The sequence below is a fragment of the Lolium perenne genome, chromosome 2, assembly GCF_019359855.2.
Source record: "Lolium perenne isolate Kyuss_39 chromosome 2, Kyuss_2.0, whole genome shotgun sequence".
NCBI classification, from domain to species: domain Eukaryota; kingdom Viridiplantae; phylum Streptophyta; class Magnoliopsida; order Poales; family Poaceae; genus Lolium; species Lolium perenne.
This window is the reverse complement of record NC_067245.2, coordinates 139,486,611-139,504,287: the sequence shown is the minus strand read 5'-3', so window position 1 is coordinate 139,504,287 and position 17,677 is coordinate 139,486,611.

Below are 17,677 nucleotides of genomic sequence, written 5' to 3'. Positions count from 1 at the left end.
TGATGACAACCCCCGGGACTTGTTGGAGCTCTATCGAGGAATCACCGATGATGATTGTCGCACCATTCAGCGTGGCAAGATAAGAAACATCCAACTCCCCGCCATTAAGTATTTTGCCTATTACATTGCTACTAGCATTCTTGGTAGGGAGAACACTAGCAATATTTCTAGCTACCATCTTGCTTTCTTGAACGTTGCACTTACTGGACAGACACCTTATCATCTTGGTTCTCTTATTGCTTGCCGCCTGTCTAACAGGGGACCTATTTTTGGAGGAACTATTGCATTGCGCATTTTAACACATTTAAGACTTCCTCTTGATTCTAATGATGTGCCATTAACCCCTAGGAGGCTTGATATTGCTGCTATGAAAAGCCATCATTTTGTTACTGCTGATTCCATTTTAGATAATATGGTCTATAGAATGTTGTTTGCTGACGGGGATGAGAAGGAAATCCCTCTTCCCCAGCCGGGTTTGTTCAATATTGACAGGGAACCATGGTCGCGCACTAAGGAGGAGGTGGAGGAAAATATGAAGATACAAGACTTCCACCAGCAGCATGACTCCGAGGACGCCGAGCCCTCCTACGACTACACCGTCACGTATCCGGGTGCTTCTTCTAGCACATACCCGGAATATGATCCATCTTCGTCGTACTACGGAGATGCTACCTCATGGCCTCGATGGGATTGAACTCCACTTAGGCCAAAAGCCTAAGCTTGGGGGGAGGTATACCGGCATCACTCATTCTTTGCATATTATGGTTGCTGGATACTTGTACATACTTGTTTAGTTGTTTTGAGTATCTAATGAGAGGGAGATGATATTTGGGGAAGTGCTGCGTGAAAACAGATTCTGGACTGTTACCGAAAAATTCTCAAAAATAGCCAGAACGATATTTTGCGAAGCCAATTTTTGTGCATGTTCCCCAGGTTGTTATCTAACTTTCATTAGTTGAACACTTTTCGATTTGAGCAGTGGAAGAATTTCTTAAAAATCGAGTACTGTACTGCTGTCAAGTTTGACGAATTTCTGCTGCTTTGTGTTTATGTGAGTCTTCTAGTTTGCTATTTCTTGTTTTTGTTTTGTTTCTTTCCCAAAACACAAAAAGACCAAAAATTATTTCTGTTGTTTCTCTTCACCATTTGTTTACTTTGGTTTCTTGCATTTGTTTCGCTTTATTTGCTATCGTTGGTTTGCTATAAGAAAACCCAAAAAGATTTTGCTTTGTTTGCTTGTTTTCCTTTGTTCTTGTTGCAAATTCGAAAACACCAAAAATATTTGCTGTTCTTCTTTGGTTTGTAAAGTTCATCATGAGTTCAATGGTCTTCGGTGGCTGGAGTGTGGCTTTCATTTCATATTATCCAAGCTACACAAGTGAAAGGCAATAATGACGATCTACGACAATTGGATTATGGTGAGAGGCTGGTATGAACTCTATTTGTTTTCATTTTTGTACATATACTCATCCATGTGAGCATGCTTAGTTGGTTCATGTGAGGTATATGTCATTTGAGAAAGTCTAGTAGTTCATGATCTCTCATGTTTAGCTCCAATTTATTAATATGAGTAGCATGTCATGGATGTTTGCTTGCATTGTTTTATTCATAAGTAGGTATGGCATTGTGGTATCCTCCTCTGAATAATTCATTTATATCGACTTGGCACATGCTCACGCATGCATATGACTGAACAAAAGTCAATTAAGCCTCGATGATTTACATTGCTTCAGAGTTCTTGTATCACTTTTATGCCTCCGTTAATTTATTTTGCCGCAAGCATGATTATGACGATTCTTTGCTCTCTTGATTTGTCGCTCCCCAGTCTATTGCTAGCCTTCACTTGTACTGAGCGGGAACGCTGCTCGTGCTTCCAAACACCTGAAAACCAAGTTTTTCCAAAGTGTCCACCATAAATACCTATGCATGGCATTTCAAACCATTCCAAGTAAATTCTCATGCGCTACCTTTAAAACCTTCAAAATGCTTCTCAATTTGTGTTTATGTTTCATAGCTCATGAGGAAGTATGTGGTGTTTAACTTTCAACCTTGTCATTTACTCTTGACGGACTTTCATTATGGACTAGTGGCACATCCGCTTATCCAATAATTTTGCAAAAAGAGCTGGCAATGGGATTCCCAGTCCCAAATTAATTAACCTAAATAGACACTCCTCCATGGTATGTGATTGTTGGACGGCACCCGAAGGATTCGGTTAGCCATGGCTTGTGTAAGCAAAGGTTGGGGGGAGTGTCATCATAATAAAACTAAAATAAAAAGGCACTCCTTCATGGTATGAGATTGTTGGCAGGCACCCGAGGATTCGGTTAGCCATGGTTTGTGAAAGAAAGGTTGGAAGGAGTGCCGCATAAACATAAAAATAATTCATGGGAGCCGCTCTTGGAAGTCCGGTTGGCGAGGTAGTTGGTGTAACCATTACCATTCGTTGACAACAACAAACACCTCTCAAAATAATTTTACTCTTGTTTTAGAAATGAAAAGCTCTAGCGCATGTTAATCCCTGCTTCCCTCTGCGAAGGGTCAATCTTTTACTTTTATGTTGTGTCTCCATTCTTTCTTTGAGCACTATCTTGAGAGCACAACTGTCATTCTTAGTATAATATGCTTGTCCCAAAATATGATTGATTGCGGTATAACTTTGATGCTTTTATCTTTGACAATCACTATTTCTAGTCTTTCTATGAACTTCAGAGGTGCCTGAGCATTTATGTTTTGCTAATCAAATATGGGCAAGCGAGATACCACTTTATCATACTCTCTTATGAACATTGCAATCTTGCTTATATACATGACTCATGATGCTTATTATTAATTGTCGGTACCTCTCCATGATTGACATAGCTGTTAGATGATCTTATTTGTGTGCATCTCATTATGAACTGCTTAAGTGTTAGCCATAGCATGAGAATATATACATCATATGAGCAAATGTGTTTGTGAAAGTTCTTTTATCGCTCAGTTGTTAACTGAATTGCTTGAGGACAAGCAATAAGCTAAGCTTGGGGGGAGTTGATATGTCCAAAACGTATCTACTTTCCCGAACACTTTTGCTATTGTTTTGCCTCTAATTTGTGTATTTTGGATGCAACTAACACGGACTAACGCTGTTTTCAGCAGAACTGTTCTGGTGTCTCGTTTTTGTGCAGAAATCCAACTTTCAGGAAAATCCTCGGAATTTATGCAGAAGGCCCTATTTTCACAGAATATTGGCGGAGCCAGAAGGGCAAGCCAGGTGGAGGCCCGAGGGCCCCACACCATAGGCCGGCGCGGCCCAGGAGGGGCCCGCGTGGCCCTATGGTGTGGCGGCCTCGGTCGGCCTTCGACGCCCTCCTTCGGACTATTTATTGCCTTCGACCTAAAAACGCACGGAGAGAAGTCGAAGTCACCAGAAAGCCTCCAGAACGCCACCACATCGCGAAACTCCGTCTCGGGAGCCAGAAGTCTCCGTTCTGGCACTCCGCCGGGACGGGGAATTGGAGGAGATCATCGCCATCATCACCACCGACGCCTCTCCATCAACCAGCCATGTTTCCCCCATCCATGTGTGAGTAATTCCCCCGTTGTAGGCCGAAGGGGATGGTAGGGATTGGATGATATTGGTCATGTAATAGCATAAGATTGTTAGGGCATAGTGCCTAGTGTCCGTAATTGGTACTTTGATGATATTGTTGCAACTTGTTATGCTTAATGCTTGTCACTAGGGCCCGAGTGCCATGATCTCAGATCTGAACATGTTATTGTTTCATCATGATATTCATTGTTTATGGTCTTACCTGCAAGTTGTATACACATGTCGCTGTCCGGAACCAATGGCCCCGAAGTGACAGAAATCGGGACAACCGGAGGGGATGGTAGTGATGTGAGGATCACATGTGTTCACGGAGTGTTAATGCTTTGCTCCGGTACTCTGTTAAAAGGAGTACCTTAATATCCAGTAGATTCCCTTGAGGCCCGGCTGCCACCGGCTGGTAGGACAAAAGATGTTGTGCAAGTTTCCCATTGCGAGCACGTACGACTATAATTGGAACACATGCCTATTGATTGCTTTGTACTTGGACACCGTTTTATTATTATCTGCAAATGCCCTGCTATGATTGTTACATGAGTTTCTCTCATCCATGCAACGCCCGTCATCCGTCCCCGTGCCTACAGTATTTTAATCCTGCTGTTTACTAAAATCACTACTGCTGTCTTTGTTACTTTGCTGCTGTTATTTCACTACTGCTACTGCTATAAAACTGTTACTACTGATAAACTCTTGCGAGCAAGTCTGTTTCCAGGTGCAGCTGAATTGACAACTCCGCTGTTAAGGCCTCCAAGTGTTCTTTGTCTCCCCTTGTGTCGAATCAATAAATTGGGTTATACTACCGGCGAAGACTGCTGCGATCCCCTATACTTGTGGGTCATCAGGCCTTTCTTCTACTTTTATGTTGAGTCAGTTTGCCTACTTCCTTCCATCTTAGAAGAAAACACTTGTGTCAACTGTGCATTGATTCTTACATGCTTGCTTATTGCACTTATTATTCTAGTTTGTGTTGACAATTATCCATGAGATATGTATGTTGAAAGTTGAAAGCAACTGCTGAAACTTAAATCTTCCTTTGTGTTGCTTCAATGCCTTTACTTTGAATTTATTACTTTATGAGTTAACTCTTATGCAAGACTTATTGATGCTTGTCTTGAAAGTACTATTCATGAAAAGTCTTTGCTATATGATTCAGTTGTTTAGTCATTATCTTTACCATTGCTTTGAATCACTTCATTCATCTCATATGGTTTACAATAGTATGATCAAGATTATGTTAGTAGCATGTCACTTCAGAAATTATCTTTGTTATCATTTACCTACTCGAGGGCTAGTAGGAACTAAGCTTGGGGATGCTTGATACGTCTCCAACGTATCTATAATTTCTGATGTTCCATGCTAGTTTTATGACAATACCTACATGTTTTGTTCACACTTTACATCATTTATATGCATTTTCCGGAACTAACCTATTAATGAGATGCCGAAGTGCCAGTTCCTGTTTTGTGCTGTTTTTGGTTTCAGAAATCCTACAAAGGAAATATTCTCGGAATTGGACGAAATCAACGCCCAGGGTCCTATTTTCCACGGAAGGTTCCAGAGCACCGAAGAGGGGCCAGAGGGGAGCCAAGGGGGCCCCACCCCACATGGCGGCGCGGCCAAGGGGGGGCACGCCCCCCTAGTGTGTTGTTCCCCCAGGACCCCTCTGATACGTCTCAAACGTATCTATAATTTCTTATGTTCCATGCTACTTTTATGATGATACTCACATGTTTTATACACACTTTATGTCATATTTATGCATTTTCCGGCACTAACCTATTGACAAGATGCCGAAGAGCCAGTTGCTGTTTTCTGTTGTTTTTTGTTTAAAAAATCCTACAAAGGAAATATTCTCGGAATTGGACGAAATCAACACCCAGGGTCTTATTTTTGCACGAAGCTTCCAGAAGACCGAAGGGGATATGAAGTGGGGCGACGAGGCGCCGCCACACTAGGGCCGCGTGGCCAAGGGTGGGGCCGCGCCGCCCTGGCGTGTGGGGCCCTCGCGCCGCCTCTAAACCTACCCTTCTGCCTACTTAAAGCCTTCGTCGCGGAAACCCCAGTACCGAGAGCCACGATACGGAAAACCTTCTAGAGACGCCGCCGCCGCCAATCCCATCTCGGGGGATTCAGGAGATCGCCTCCGGCACCCTGCCGGAGAGGGGAATCATCTCCCGGAGGACTCTTCATCGCCATGATCGCCTCCGGAGTGATGTGTGAGTAGTTCACCCCTGGACTATGGGTCCACAGCAGTAGCAGAATTTTTTGAAATTAAACCTGCTTTACTAAATCTTGTTATGAGAGAGCAATTTTCTGGTGTTAGTTCTGATGATGCTGCTGCCCATCTTAATAATTTTGTTGAACTATGTGAAATGCAAAAGTATAGGGATGTAGATGGTGACATTATAAAATTAAAATTGTTTCCTTTCTCCTTAAGAGGAAGAGCTAAAGATTGGTTGCTATCTTTGCCTAAGAATAGTATTGATTCATGGACTAAATGTAAGGATGCTTTCATTGGTAGATATTATCCTCCTGCTAAAATTATATCTTTGAGAAGTAGCATAATGAATTTTAAGCAATTGGATAATGAGCATGTTGCCCAAGCATGGGAAAGAATGAAATCTTTGGTCAAAAATTGCCCTACCCATGGACTGACTACTTGGATGATCATCCAAACCTTTTATGCAGGACTGAATTTTTCTTTGCGGAACTTATTGGATTCAGCTGCAGGAGGTACTTTTATGTCCATCACTCTAGGCGCCGCAACAAAGCTTCTTGATGATATGATGATTAATTACTCTGAATGGCACACGGAAAGGGCTCCACAAGGTAAGAAGGTAAATTCTGTTGAAGAAACCTCCTCCTTGAGTGATAAGATTGATGCTATTATGTCTAGTTAATGGTAGATCTAATGTTGATCCTAATAATGTTCCTTTAGCTTCATTGGTTGCTCAAGAAGAGCATGTTGATGTGAACTTCATTAAAAATAATAATTTCAACAACAATGCTTATAGGAATAATTCTAGTAACAACTATAGGCCATATCCTTCTAATAATGGTAATGGTTATGGTAATTCTTATGGGAATTCTTACAACAATAATAGGAATGTACCCCCTGGTCTTGAAGCCATGCTTAAATAATTTATTAGTACACAAACTGCTTTTAACAAATCTGTTGAAGAAAAGCTTGGTAAAATTGATATTCTTGCTTCTAAAGTTGATTGTCTTGCTGCTGATGTTGATCTTTTAAAATTTAAAGTTATGCCTAATGAAACTAAAGATATTAAGTCATTTTCTACAGCAAACGCTATCCAAGTTAGAATTAATGAGAATATTAGATTGATGGCCGAATTGCGTGCTAGGTGGGAAAGAGAAGAAAATGCTAAAGAGAATAATGTAGCCAAAGTTTGGACTATTACCACCACTAGTAATGATAACGCTTCACATGTTGCTAAACCTCCTACTATCAATGGTAAAATAATTGGTGTTAGCAATGTTTCTACTCCTAATGCAAAGCGTGCAAAACTGCCTGAAACTGCTAAAATTGCTAAAACTACTGAAACTGCTTGTGATAAAACTGCTGAATTTTTAAAATATTGGGGACAATGATCCCATTGCTGTAGATCATAATGGTTTAGATTTTGAAGATTGTCACATCTCTGAAGTTATAAAGTTCTTACAAAAACTTGCTAAAAGTCCCAATGCTAGTGCTATAAATTTGGCCTTTACAAAACATATTACAAATGCTCTCATTAAAGCTAGAGAAGATAAACTAAAACTTGAAACTTCTATTCCTAGGAAGTTAGAAGATGGTTGGGAGCCCATCATTAAGATGAAGGTCAATGATTTTGATTGTAATGCTTTATGTGATCTTGGTGCAAGTATTTCCGTTATGCCTAAGAAAATCTATGATATGCTTGACTTGCCACCATTGAAAAATTGTTATTTGGATGTTAATCTTGCTGATAATTCTACAAAGAAACCTTTGGGGAGGATTGATAATGTTCATGTTACGGTTAACAATAACATTGTCCCCGTTAATTTTGTTGTCTTGGATATTGAATGCAATGCATCTTGTCCCATTATTTTGGGAAGACCTTTTCATCGAACTGTTGGTGCTATTATTGATATGAAGGAAGGCAATATTAAATATCAATTTCCTCTCAAGAAAGGTATGGATCACTTCCCTAGAAAGAGAATGAAGTTACCCTATGATTCTATTATTAGAACAAATTATGATGTTGATGCTTCATCTCTTGATGTTACTTGATTCACACTTTCTGCGCCTAGCTGAAAGGCGTTAAAGAAAAGCGCTTATGCGAGACAACCCATTATTTTACTTCTGCACTTTTGTTTTATATTTGAGTCTTGGAAGTTGTTACTACTGTAGCAACCTCTTCTTATCGTTATTTTATTGCATTGTTGTGCCAAGTAAAGTCTTTGATAGTAAAGATGATACTAGATTTGGATTACTGCACAGAAACAGATTTCTTGCTGTCACGAATTTGAGTAGTATTCTCTGTAGGTAACTCAGAAAAATCTGCAAATTTACGTGAGTGATCCTCAGATATGTACGCAACTTTCATTGAATTTGAGCATTTTCATCTGAGCAAGTTAAGTGCCCCAGAAAAATTCGTCTTTACAGACTGTTCTGTTTTGATAGATTCTGCCTTTTATTTTGCATTGCCTGTTTTGCTATGTTTGATGGATTTCTTTGTTCCATTAACTTTCAGTAGCTTTGTGCAATGTCCAGAAGTGTTAAGAATGATTATGTCACCTCTGAATATGAGAATTTTTGATTATGCATTAACCCTCTAATGAGTTTGTTTCGAGTTTGGTGTGGAGGAAGTTTTCAAGGGTCAAGAGAGGAGGATGATACAATATGATCAAGGAGAGTGAAAACTCTAAGCTTGGGGATGCCCCCGTGGTTCATCCCTGCATATTTCAAGAAGACTCAAGCATCTAAGCTTGGGGATGCCTTGGGCATCCCCTTCTTCATCGACAAATTATCAGGTCACCTCTAGTGAAACTATATTTTTATTCCGTCACATCTTATGTGCTTTACTTGGAGCGTCTTTATGTTCTTGTTTTTGTTTTTGTTTGAATAAAATCGGATCCTAGCATTCATTGTATGGGAGAGAGACACGCTCCGCTGTTGCATATGAACACATATGTTCTTAGCTTTATTCTTAATGTTCATGGCGAAGGTTGAAACTGCTTCGTTAATTGTTATATGGTTGGAAACGGAAAATGCTACATGTGGTAATTGGTATAATGTCTTGAATAATTTGATACTTGGCAATTGTTGTGCTCATATAGATCATGTTTAAGCTCTTGCATCATATACTTTGCACCTATTAATAATGAAGAACTACATAGAGCTTGCTAAAATTTGGTTTGCATGATTGATCTCTCTAGAGTCTAGATATTTTCTGGTGAGGTGTTTGAACAACAAGGAAGACAATGTAGAGTCTTATAATGCTTGCAATATGTTCTTATGTAAGTTTTGATGTACCGGTTCATACTTGTGTTTGCTTCAAACAACCTTGCTAGCCTAAGCCTTGTATTGAGAGGGAATACTTCTCGTGCATCCAAACCCTTGAGCCAAAAACTATGCCATTTGTGTCCACCATACCTACCTACTACATGGTATTTCTCCGCCATTCCAAAGTAAATTACTTGAGTGCTACCTTTAAAATTCCATTCTTTGTCTTTGCAATATATAGCTCATGGGAAAATAGCTTAAAAACTATTGTGGTATTAAATATGTACTGATGTATCTTATTTCTTAATAAGTTGCTTGTCGAGCGGTAACCATGTTTCTGGGGACGCCATCAACTATTTCACCTTTGTTGAATATCATGTGAGTTTCTATGCATGTTCGTCTTGTCTGAAGTAAGGGCGATATATCATGATCAAATGGTTTGAGTATGCATATTGTTAGAGAAGAACATTGGGCCGCTAACTAAAGCCATGATCCATGGTGGAAGTTTCAGTTTGGACACTAATCCTCAATCTCTTATGAGAATATTATTTGTTGTTGAATGCTTATGCATTAAAGAGGAGTCCATTATCTGTTGTCTATGTTGTCCCGGTATGGATGTCTAAGTTGAGAATAATCAAAAGCGAGAAATCCAATGTGAACTTTCTCCTTAGACCTTTGTACAGGCGGCATAGAGGTACCCCTTTGTGACACTTGGTTAAAACATATGCTATGCAATGATAATCCATGTAAATCCAAGCTAATTAGGACAAGGTGCGAGCACTATTGGTAATCTATGCATGAGGCTTGCAACTTATAAGATATCTTATACATAACACATATGCTTTATTACTACCGTTGACAAAATTGTTTCTATGTTTTCAAAATAAAAGCTCTAGCGCAAAAATAGTAATCCATGCTTCCCTCTGCGAAGGGCCATTCTTCTACTTTTATGTTGAGTCAGTTTACCAACTTCTTTATATCTTAGAAGCAAACACTTGTGTCAACTTTGCATTGATTCTTACATACTTGCTTATTTGCATTCATCATACTACTTTGTGTTGACAATTGTCCATGAGATATACATGTTGAAGTTGAAAGCAACTGCTGAAACTTATATCTTCCTTTGTGTTGCTTCTAAACTTTCTACTAAGAATTTATTGCTTTATGAGTTAACTCTTATGCAAGTCTTATTGATGCTTGTCTTGAAAGTATTATTCATGAAAAGTCTTTGTTATATGATTCAGTTGTTTATTCATTGTCTTTACCATTGCTTCGAATCACTTCATTCATCTCATATGCTTTACAATAGTATTGATCAAGATTATGATAGCATGTCACTTCAGAAATTATCTTTGTTATCGTTTACCTACTCGAGGATGAGTAGGAACTAAGATTGGGGATGCTTGATACGTCTCAAATGTATCTATAATTTCTTATGTTCCATGCTACTTTTATGATGATACTCACATGTTTTATACACACTTTATGTCATATTTATGCATTTTCCGGCACTAACCTATTGACAAGATGCCGAAGAGCCAGTTGCTGTTTTCTGCTGTTTTTGGTTTGAGAAATCCTACAAAGGAAATATTCTCGGAATTGGACGAAATCAACGCCCAGGGTCTTATTTTTCCACGAAGCTTCCAGAAGACCGAAGGGGATACGAAGTGGGGCGACGAGGCGCCGCCACACTAGGGCCGCGCGGCCAAGGGTGGGGCCGCGCTGCCCTGGCGTGTGGGGCCCTCGCGCCGCCTCTAAACCTACCCTTCTGCCTACTTAAAGCCTTCGTCGCGGAAACCCCAGTACCGAGAGCCACGATATGGAAAACCTTCCAGAGACGCCACCGCCGCCAATCCCATCTCAGGGGATTCAGGAGATCGCCTCCGGCACCCTGCCGGAGAGGGGAATCATCTCCCGGAGGACTCTTCATCGCCATGATTGCCTCCATAGTGATGTGTGAGTAGTTCACCCCTAGACTATGGGTCCATAGCAGTAGCTAGATGGTTGTCTTATCCTCATTGTGCTATCATTGTTAGATCTTGTGAGCTGCCTATCATGATCAAGATCATCTATTTGTAATGCTACATGTTGCGTTTGTTGGGATCCGATGAATATGGAATACTATGTTATGTTGATTATCAATCTATCATCTATGTGCTGTTTATGATCTTGCATGCTCTCCGTTGCTAGTAGAGGCTCTGGCCAAGTTGATACTTGTAACTCCAAGAGGGAGTATTTATGCTCGATTGTGGGTTCATGCCTCCATTAAATCTGGGACAGTGACAGAAAGTTCTAAGGCTGTGGATGTGCTGTTGCCACTAGGGATAAAACATCAATGCTTTGTCTAAGGATATTTGTGTTGATTACATTACGCACCATACTTAATGCAATTGTCTATTGTTTGCAACTTAATATTGGAAGGGGTGCGGATGCTAACCCAAAGGTGGACTTTTTAGGCATAGATGCATGCTGGATAGCGGTCTATGTACTTTGTCGTAATGCCCAATTGAATTTCACACTACTCATCATAATATGTATGTGATTGTCATGCCATCTTTATTTGTCAATTGCCCAACTATAATTTGTTCACCCAACATGCTATTTATCTTATTGGAGAGACACCACTAGTGAACTGTGGACCCCGGTCCATTCTTTTACATCGAATACAATCTACTGCAATACTTGTTCTTACTGTTCTTCGCAAACATCATCTTCCACACTATACATCTAATCCTTTGTTACAGTAAGCCAGTGAGATTGACAACCTCACTGTTACGTTGGGGCAAAGTACTTTGATTGTGTTGTGCAGGTTCCACGTTGGCGCCGGAATCCCTGGTGTTGCGCTGCACTACACTCCGCCACCAACAACCTTCACGTTCTTCTTAACTCCTACTGGTTCGATAACCTTGGTTTCTTACTGAGGGAAACTTGCTGCTGTACGCATCACACCTTCCACTTGGGGTTCCCAACGGGCGTGTGCTTTACACGTCATCACCCTCCAAGGCTGCCCTTCCGCCTACTTAAAGCCTCCGTCGCGAAAACCCTAAATACATAAGCCACGATACGAGAAAAGTTCCAGAGCCGCCGCCATCGCGAAACCAAGATTCGGGGGACAGAAGTCTCTGTTCCAGCACGCCGCTGGGACGGGGAATTGCCCCCGGAAGGCATCTCCATCGACACCACTGCACTCTTCATCGCCGCTGCTGTCTCCTATGATGAGGAGGAAGTAGTTCTCCCTCGAGGCTAAGGGCTGTACCGGTAGCTATGTGGTTCATCTCTCTCTCCCATGTACTTCAATACAATGATCTCATGAGCTTCCTTACATGATTGAGATCCATATGATGAGCTTTGTAATCTAGATGTCGTTATGCTATTCAAAGTGGATTTTACTTATGTGATCTCCGGAGACTCCTTGTCCCACGTGTGTAAAGGTGACAGTGTGTGCACCGTGTGGGTCTCTTAGGTTATATTTCACAGAATACTTGTTCACTGGGTTATGATTTGAGTTGGATGTCTCTATGAAATTGTGGTGTGTTAGTACCTCCTATGAATGCTCACAGTGACAGCGTGGGGTGTTTATTAGTACTTGGGAATACATCTTTAAGGTTTGCTTTTGCAGCCCTACACGGGGAATTAGTGTTCGTTATCTTGCCAGAGAGTAATTCAGAATAGCATAGTGAAGTGCTTATATTTATATTCCTTTATGATTGCAATGTTGAGAGTGTCCACTAGTGAAAGTATGATCCCTAGGCCTTGTTTCCAAACATCGAATCGCCGTTTATTTACTGTTCCACTGCATGTTTACTCGCTGCCATATTTATTTCAGATTGCAAATACTACTTACAATCATCCATATTACTTGTATTTCACTATCTCTTCGCCGAACTAGTGCACCTATACATCTGACAAGTGTATTAGGTGTGTTGGGGACACAAGAGACTTCTTGTATCGTAATTGCAGGGTTCCTTGAGAGGGATATCTTTGACCTCTACCTCCCTGAGTTCGATAAACCTTGGGTGATTCACTTAAGGGAAACTTGCTGCTGTTCTACAAACCTCTGCTCTTGGAGGCCCAACACTGTCTACAGGAGTAGAAGCGTGCGTAGACATCAAGCTATTTTCTGGTGCCGTTGCCGGGGAGGTAAGGTAAAAGGTATTCACATCCTCCGACTACTAAGCTATTTCCTAGCACTGTTGCCGGTGTGTGAGTACTCGAAGCTATTTCCTTTAGATCCTGCAATTGCATCTTTTTGTTTCTTATTTTTATTTCACTAGTTAGGCTTAATGGAAAACAACAAAAAAATTAGAGATCTTTATGAAATTTATCTTGAGTTAGGACATGAGGTGTTTGAAGAGAAAATTAAAAAACCTATGGAACTTTATATGCATGCTGATGGGAATGTTATTAGTATGAATTCTTTGAACACCATTGTTGCTAATGCTATGGAAAATTCTAAGCTTGGGGAAGCTGATTTTGATGAGCATGATATTTTTAGTCCTCCAAGCATGGAGGAGACAATTTTCTTTGATGATACTTTGCCTCCCATTTATGATGATTATAATGATAGTGGTATTTTGGTGCCACCTACTATGGAGGATAAATTTTATTATGATTATACTATTCCTCCTATATTTGATGATTATGGTGATGAGAATAATAATGATAACTACTTTGTTGAATTTGCCCCCACTACAATTAATAAGAATGACTATGCTTATGTTGGGAGTTTATGCATGAGACTCATGAGACTCATGATAAGAATGCTTTATGTGATAGTTATATTATTGAGTTTATTCATGATGCTACTGGAAATTATTATGAGAGAGGAAAATATGGTTGTAGAAATTTTCATGTTACTAAAACACCTCTCTACATGCTGAAAATTTTGAAGCTACTTGTGTTTTATCTTCCTATGCTTGTCACTTTATTCTTCATGAAATTATTTGTGTATAAGATTCCTATGCATAGGAAGTGGGTTAGACTTAAATGTGTTTTGAATTTGCTTCTTGATGCTCCTTTTGCTTCATTTTCTATTTTCCACGTGAGCATCATTAAAATTGCTGAGCCCATCTTAATGGCTATAAAGAAAGCACTTCTTGGGAGATAACCCATGTTATTATTTTACTACAGCAATTTTGTTTTTGAGTCTTGGAAGTTGTTACTACTATGGCAACCTCTCCTTATCTTTATTTTATTGCATTGTTGTGCCAAGTAAAGTCTTTGATAGTAGGGTTGATACTAGATTTGGATTACTGCGCAGAAACAGATTTCTTACTGTCACGAAATTGAGCCGCCCTGTCTGTAGGTAACTCAGAAAAATCTGCCAATTTACGTGCGTGATCCTCAGATATGTACACAACTTTCATTTAATTTTAGCATTTTCATCTGAGCAAGTTAAGTTCCCCAGAAAAATTCGTCTTTACGGACTGTTCTGTTTTGACAGATTCTGCCTTTTATTTCGCATTGCCTGTTTTGCTATGTTTGATGGATTTCTTTGTTCCATTAACTTTCAGTAGCTTTGTGCAATGTTCAGAAGTGTTAAGAATGATTATGTCACCTCTGAATATGTGAATTTTTGATTATGCACTAACCCTCTAATGAGTTTGTTTTGAGTTTGGTGTGGAGGAAGTTTTCAAGGGTCAAGAGAGGAGGATGATACAATATGATCAAGAAGAGTGAAAAGTCTAAGCTTGGGGATGCCCTCGTGGTTCATCCCTGCATATTTTAAGAAGACTCAAGCATCTAAGCTTGGGGATGCCCAAGGCATCCCTTCTTCATCGACAACTTATCAGGTCACCTCTAGTGAAACTATATTTTTTATTCCGTCACATCTTATGTGCTTTACTTGCAGCGTCTGTTTGTTTTTGTTTTTGTTTTTGTTTGAATAAAATCGGATCCTAGCATTCTTTGTGTGGGAGAGAGACACGCTCCGTTGTTGCATATGAACACATGTGTTCTTAGCATTACTTTTAATGTTCATGACGAAGGATGAAACTGCTTCGTTCATCATTATTATGGTTGGAAACGGAAAATGCTTCATGTGGTAATTGGTATAATGTCTTGAATAATTTGATACTTGGCAATTGTTGTGCTCATATAGATCATGTTTAAGATCTTGCATCATGTACTTTGCACCTATTAATGAAGAACTACATAGAGCTTGTTAAAATTTGGTTTGCATGATTGGTCTCTCTAGAGTCTAGATATTTTCTGGTGAGGTGTTTGAACAACAAGGAAGACAATGTAGAGTCTTATAATGCTTGCAATATGTTCTTATGTAAGTTTTGCTGTACCGGTTCATACTTGTGTTTGCTTCAAACAACCTTGCTAGCCTAAGCCTTGTATTGAGAGGGAATACTTCTCGTGCATCCAAATCCTTGAGCCAAAAACTATGCCATTTGTGTCCACCATATCGCATCATTTGACTCTCAAACTCCATTGAGTTGCCCCAAGTTCAACAAGGTCGCTCCCTTTTCCTCTGAGAGTCCATTGATTTTTATTTGCTGGTTTCACTTGTGCTAAACTGTCATTCCTTGTACTCCCTCCGATTCATATTACTTGATGGTAATATAGATGTATCTAGACACATTTTAGTTGTAGATACATCCATTTTACCATAAATTAATATTGATCGGAGTTGCAGCGTGGTATGAGGCCTGCCGCCTGCCACCGTCGGCGAGGTTCCAAGTAAACGGTGCCAGAAGAAGAGTAGCGCGGCTTCGGATTCAACCACGAGGCGGCGATGGACGGCACCATGGAAATAAACGCTACGAATTTGGAGGTCATGTGCTCCCACGACGGCTGCGGGGTCATCCTCAGTTACCATGAGTCCCTAAGCCACCAGATCGCGTGCCCGCACGGCCGGTGCAACTGCACGGAGCAGGGCTGCGACTTCGCTGCCCCACCGTCAGCGCTCCTCGTTCACCTCGCAGCGGCCCACTCGATTCAGGTGCACAGGTTAGAGTATGGCAAGTCCATAGAGTTTCGGGTGACCATGACGCACCTGTGCTCGCCGTGCATGTGGCTCATCGTCGAACGGGATGACGGCTCCGTGTTCGTCCTATACATCGACGTGCTCGGCCCGGCCATTGTCTTTTTTTTTGGTATGCGTCAGGTCGGCCACATCCGTGTGGCCGCTTTACAGGGTGAAGATCCGGGCGCACGGCCCGCCGCCATCCTCGAAATCGGACTGTAGGCGGGATGTCGTGAAGATGTCTACTAATGCTTCTAGCAGCGCGTCGCCGGGCGCTGTCGTGTTTGAGGAGCTCATGACGTTCCTCGTTGTGCCGGGGCCATACCTCGTTGGTGCTGGATCGTCCAAGGAGCTACGTTTCTACATTCACATATGCAAGCAGATGTAGCTACAGCTACTTTGCGTAGTTCAAAAAACTGTCAATTTTTCATGAGGAATGATAAATTTCGCTGCAAAGTACTAGAGTGTTCGTACGACTGCTAATTTTTTCGTGGGGTCTTTGTCTCATATTTGTGCCGAACTGTTTGTAGTAGTACTTATACTTAATAATAATGCTGCGTTGAAGTGAATACTCCTCTTTTTGTGAATCGGAAGTGAATACTCCAACTATATGTAATTGTAAACCCTCCATCTGATTATCGTTTCATGGTAAAACTATGTGCACTTCTAGATCATTTCTCCTGTTTTTTTAGATGTCCTTTCACTTACTATAAAAAACAAAGAATCACTATAAGGGCTCCTTTGATTCAAAGGAATGTGGAGAGTGTAGAAATAGGAAAGGTGTAGGATTGAAATTTTCACATAGGAATCATATCCAACATAATTCCTATGTCAATCCTATGAATCAAAGAAGCCCTAAGTGGTTACCGATGCTTAATGCATAGTTCCAAAGAGTTCATCCCGCAGTCCAAATAACTAATAATCAGATGATCTCAATTTTTGTGTATGTAGTTGTGCCTATTACCATCACAAATATAGTCTCAAATAGTATGATGGTGGAGATACACATTTTTTAACTACCATGATTTTCGGTAAATGCTAAGTCAGTTTGAAATAATTTAACTTTCTAAAAATAATATAAGCCTTAAGCTTTGGGATGGAGGTACTATATTGGGTTTTCCTCGGCTTAAGCAAAATCCCTTCCCATCCCCTTAAATAGAGTACTCCAGAAGTAAACAATCCCTCGAGGCTAGGAGATAAGAGAGGCCATACTCCTCGCGCGCTCGCAATGCTGAAAACTGTCACCGTTACCCTGAAGATGGACTCCACAGTGCTTCACTGCATTTTGTGCTCCCAGCCACTCAAGCCCCCCCCCCCCCCCCGTCTTCAAGGTCGATCTCTTTCCCTCCCACACTCCATTGATGTTTCTTTTGTGGGTTCACTACTGAAAAATGGCAATCCACGAACTTTGATTTGTGTAGTGCAAGGGGAATCATTTGGCCTGCGGCCGCTGCCTCAGCGAGCTTCCCGGGAACTCGTGCCATAGGTGCGTGGAACCCCGCGGCGGATTCGAGCATGGCCCGGCAATGGACGCCGTCGTATTAGCGGCGACGGTTGAGTGCCCCCCACAGCAGCTGCGAGAGCTTGGTGGCCTACCACCAGGTCCACGACCACAAGATTGCATGCCCGT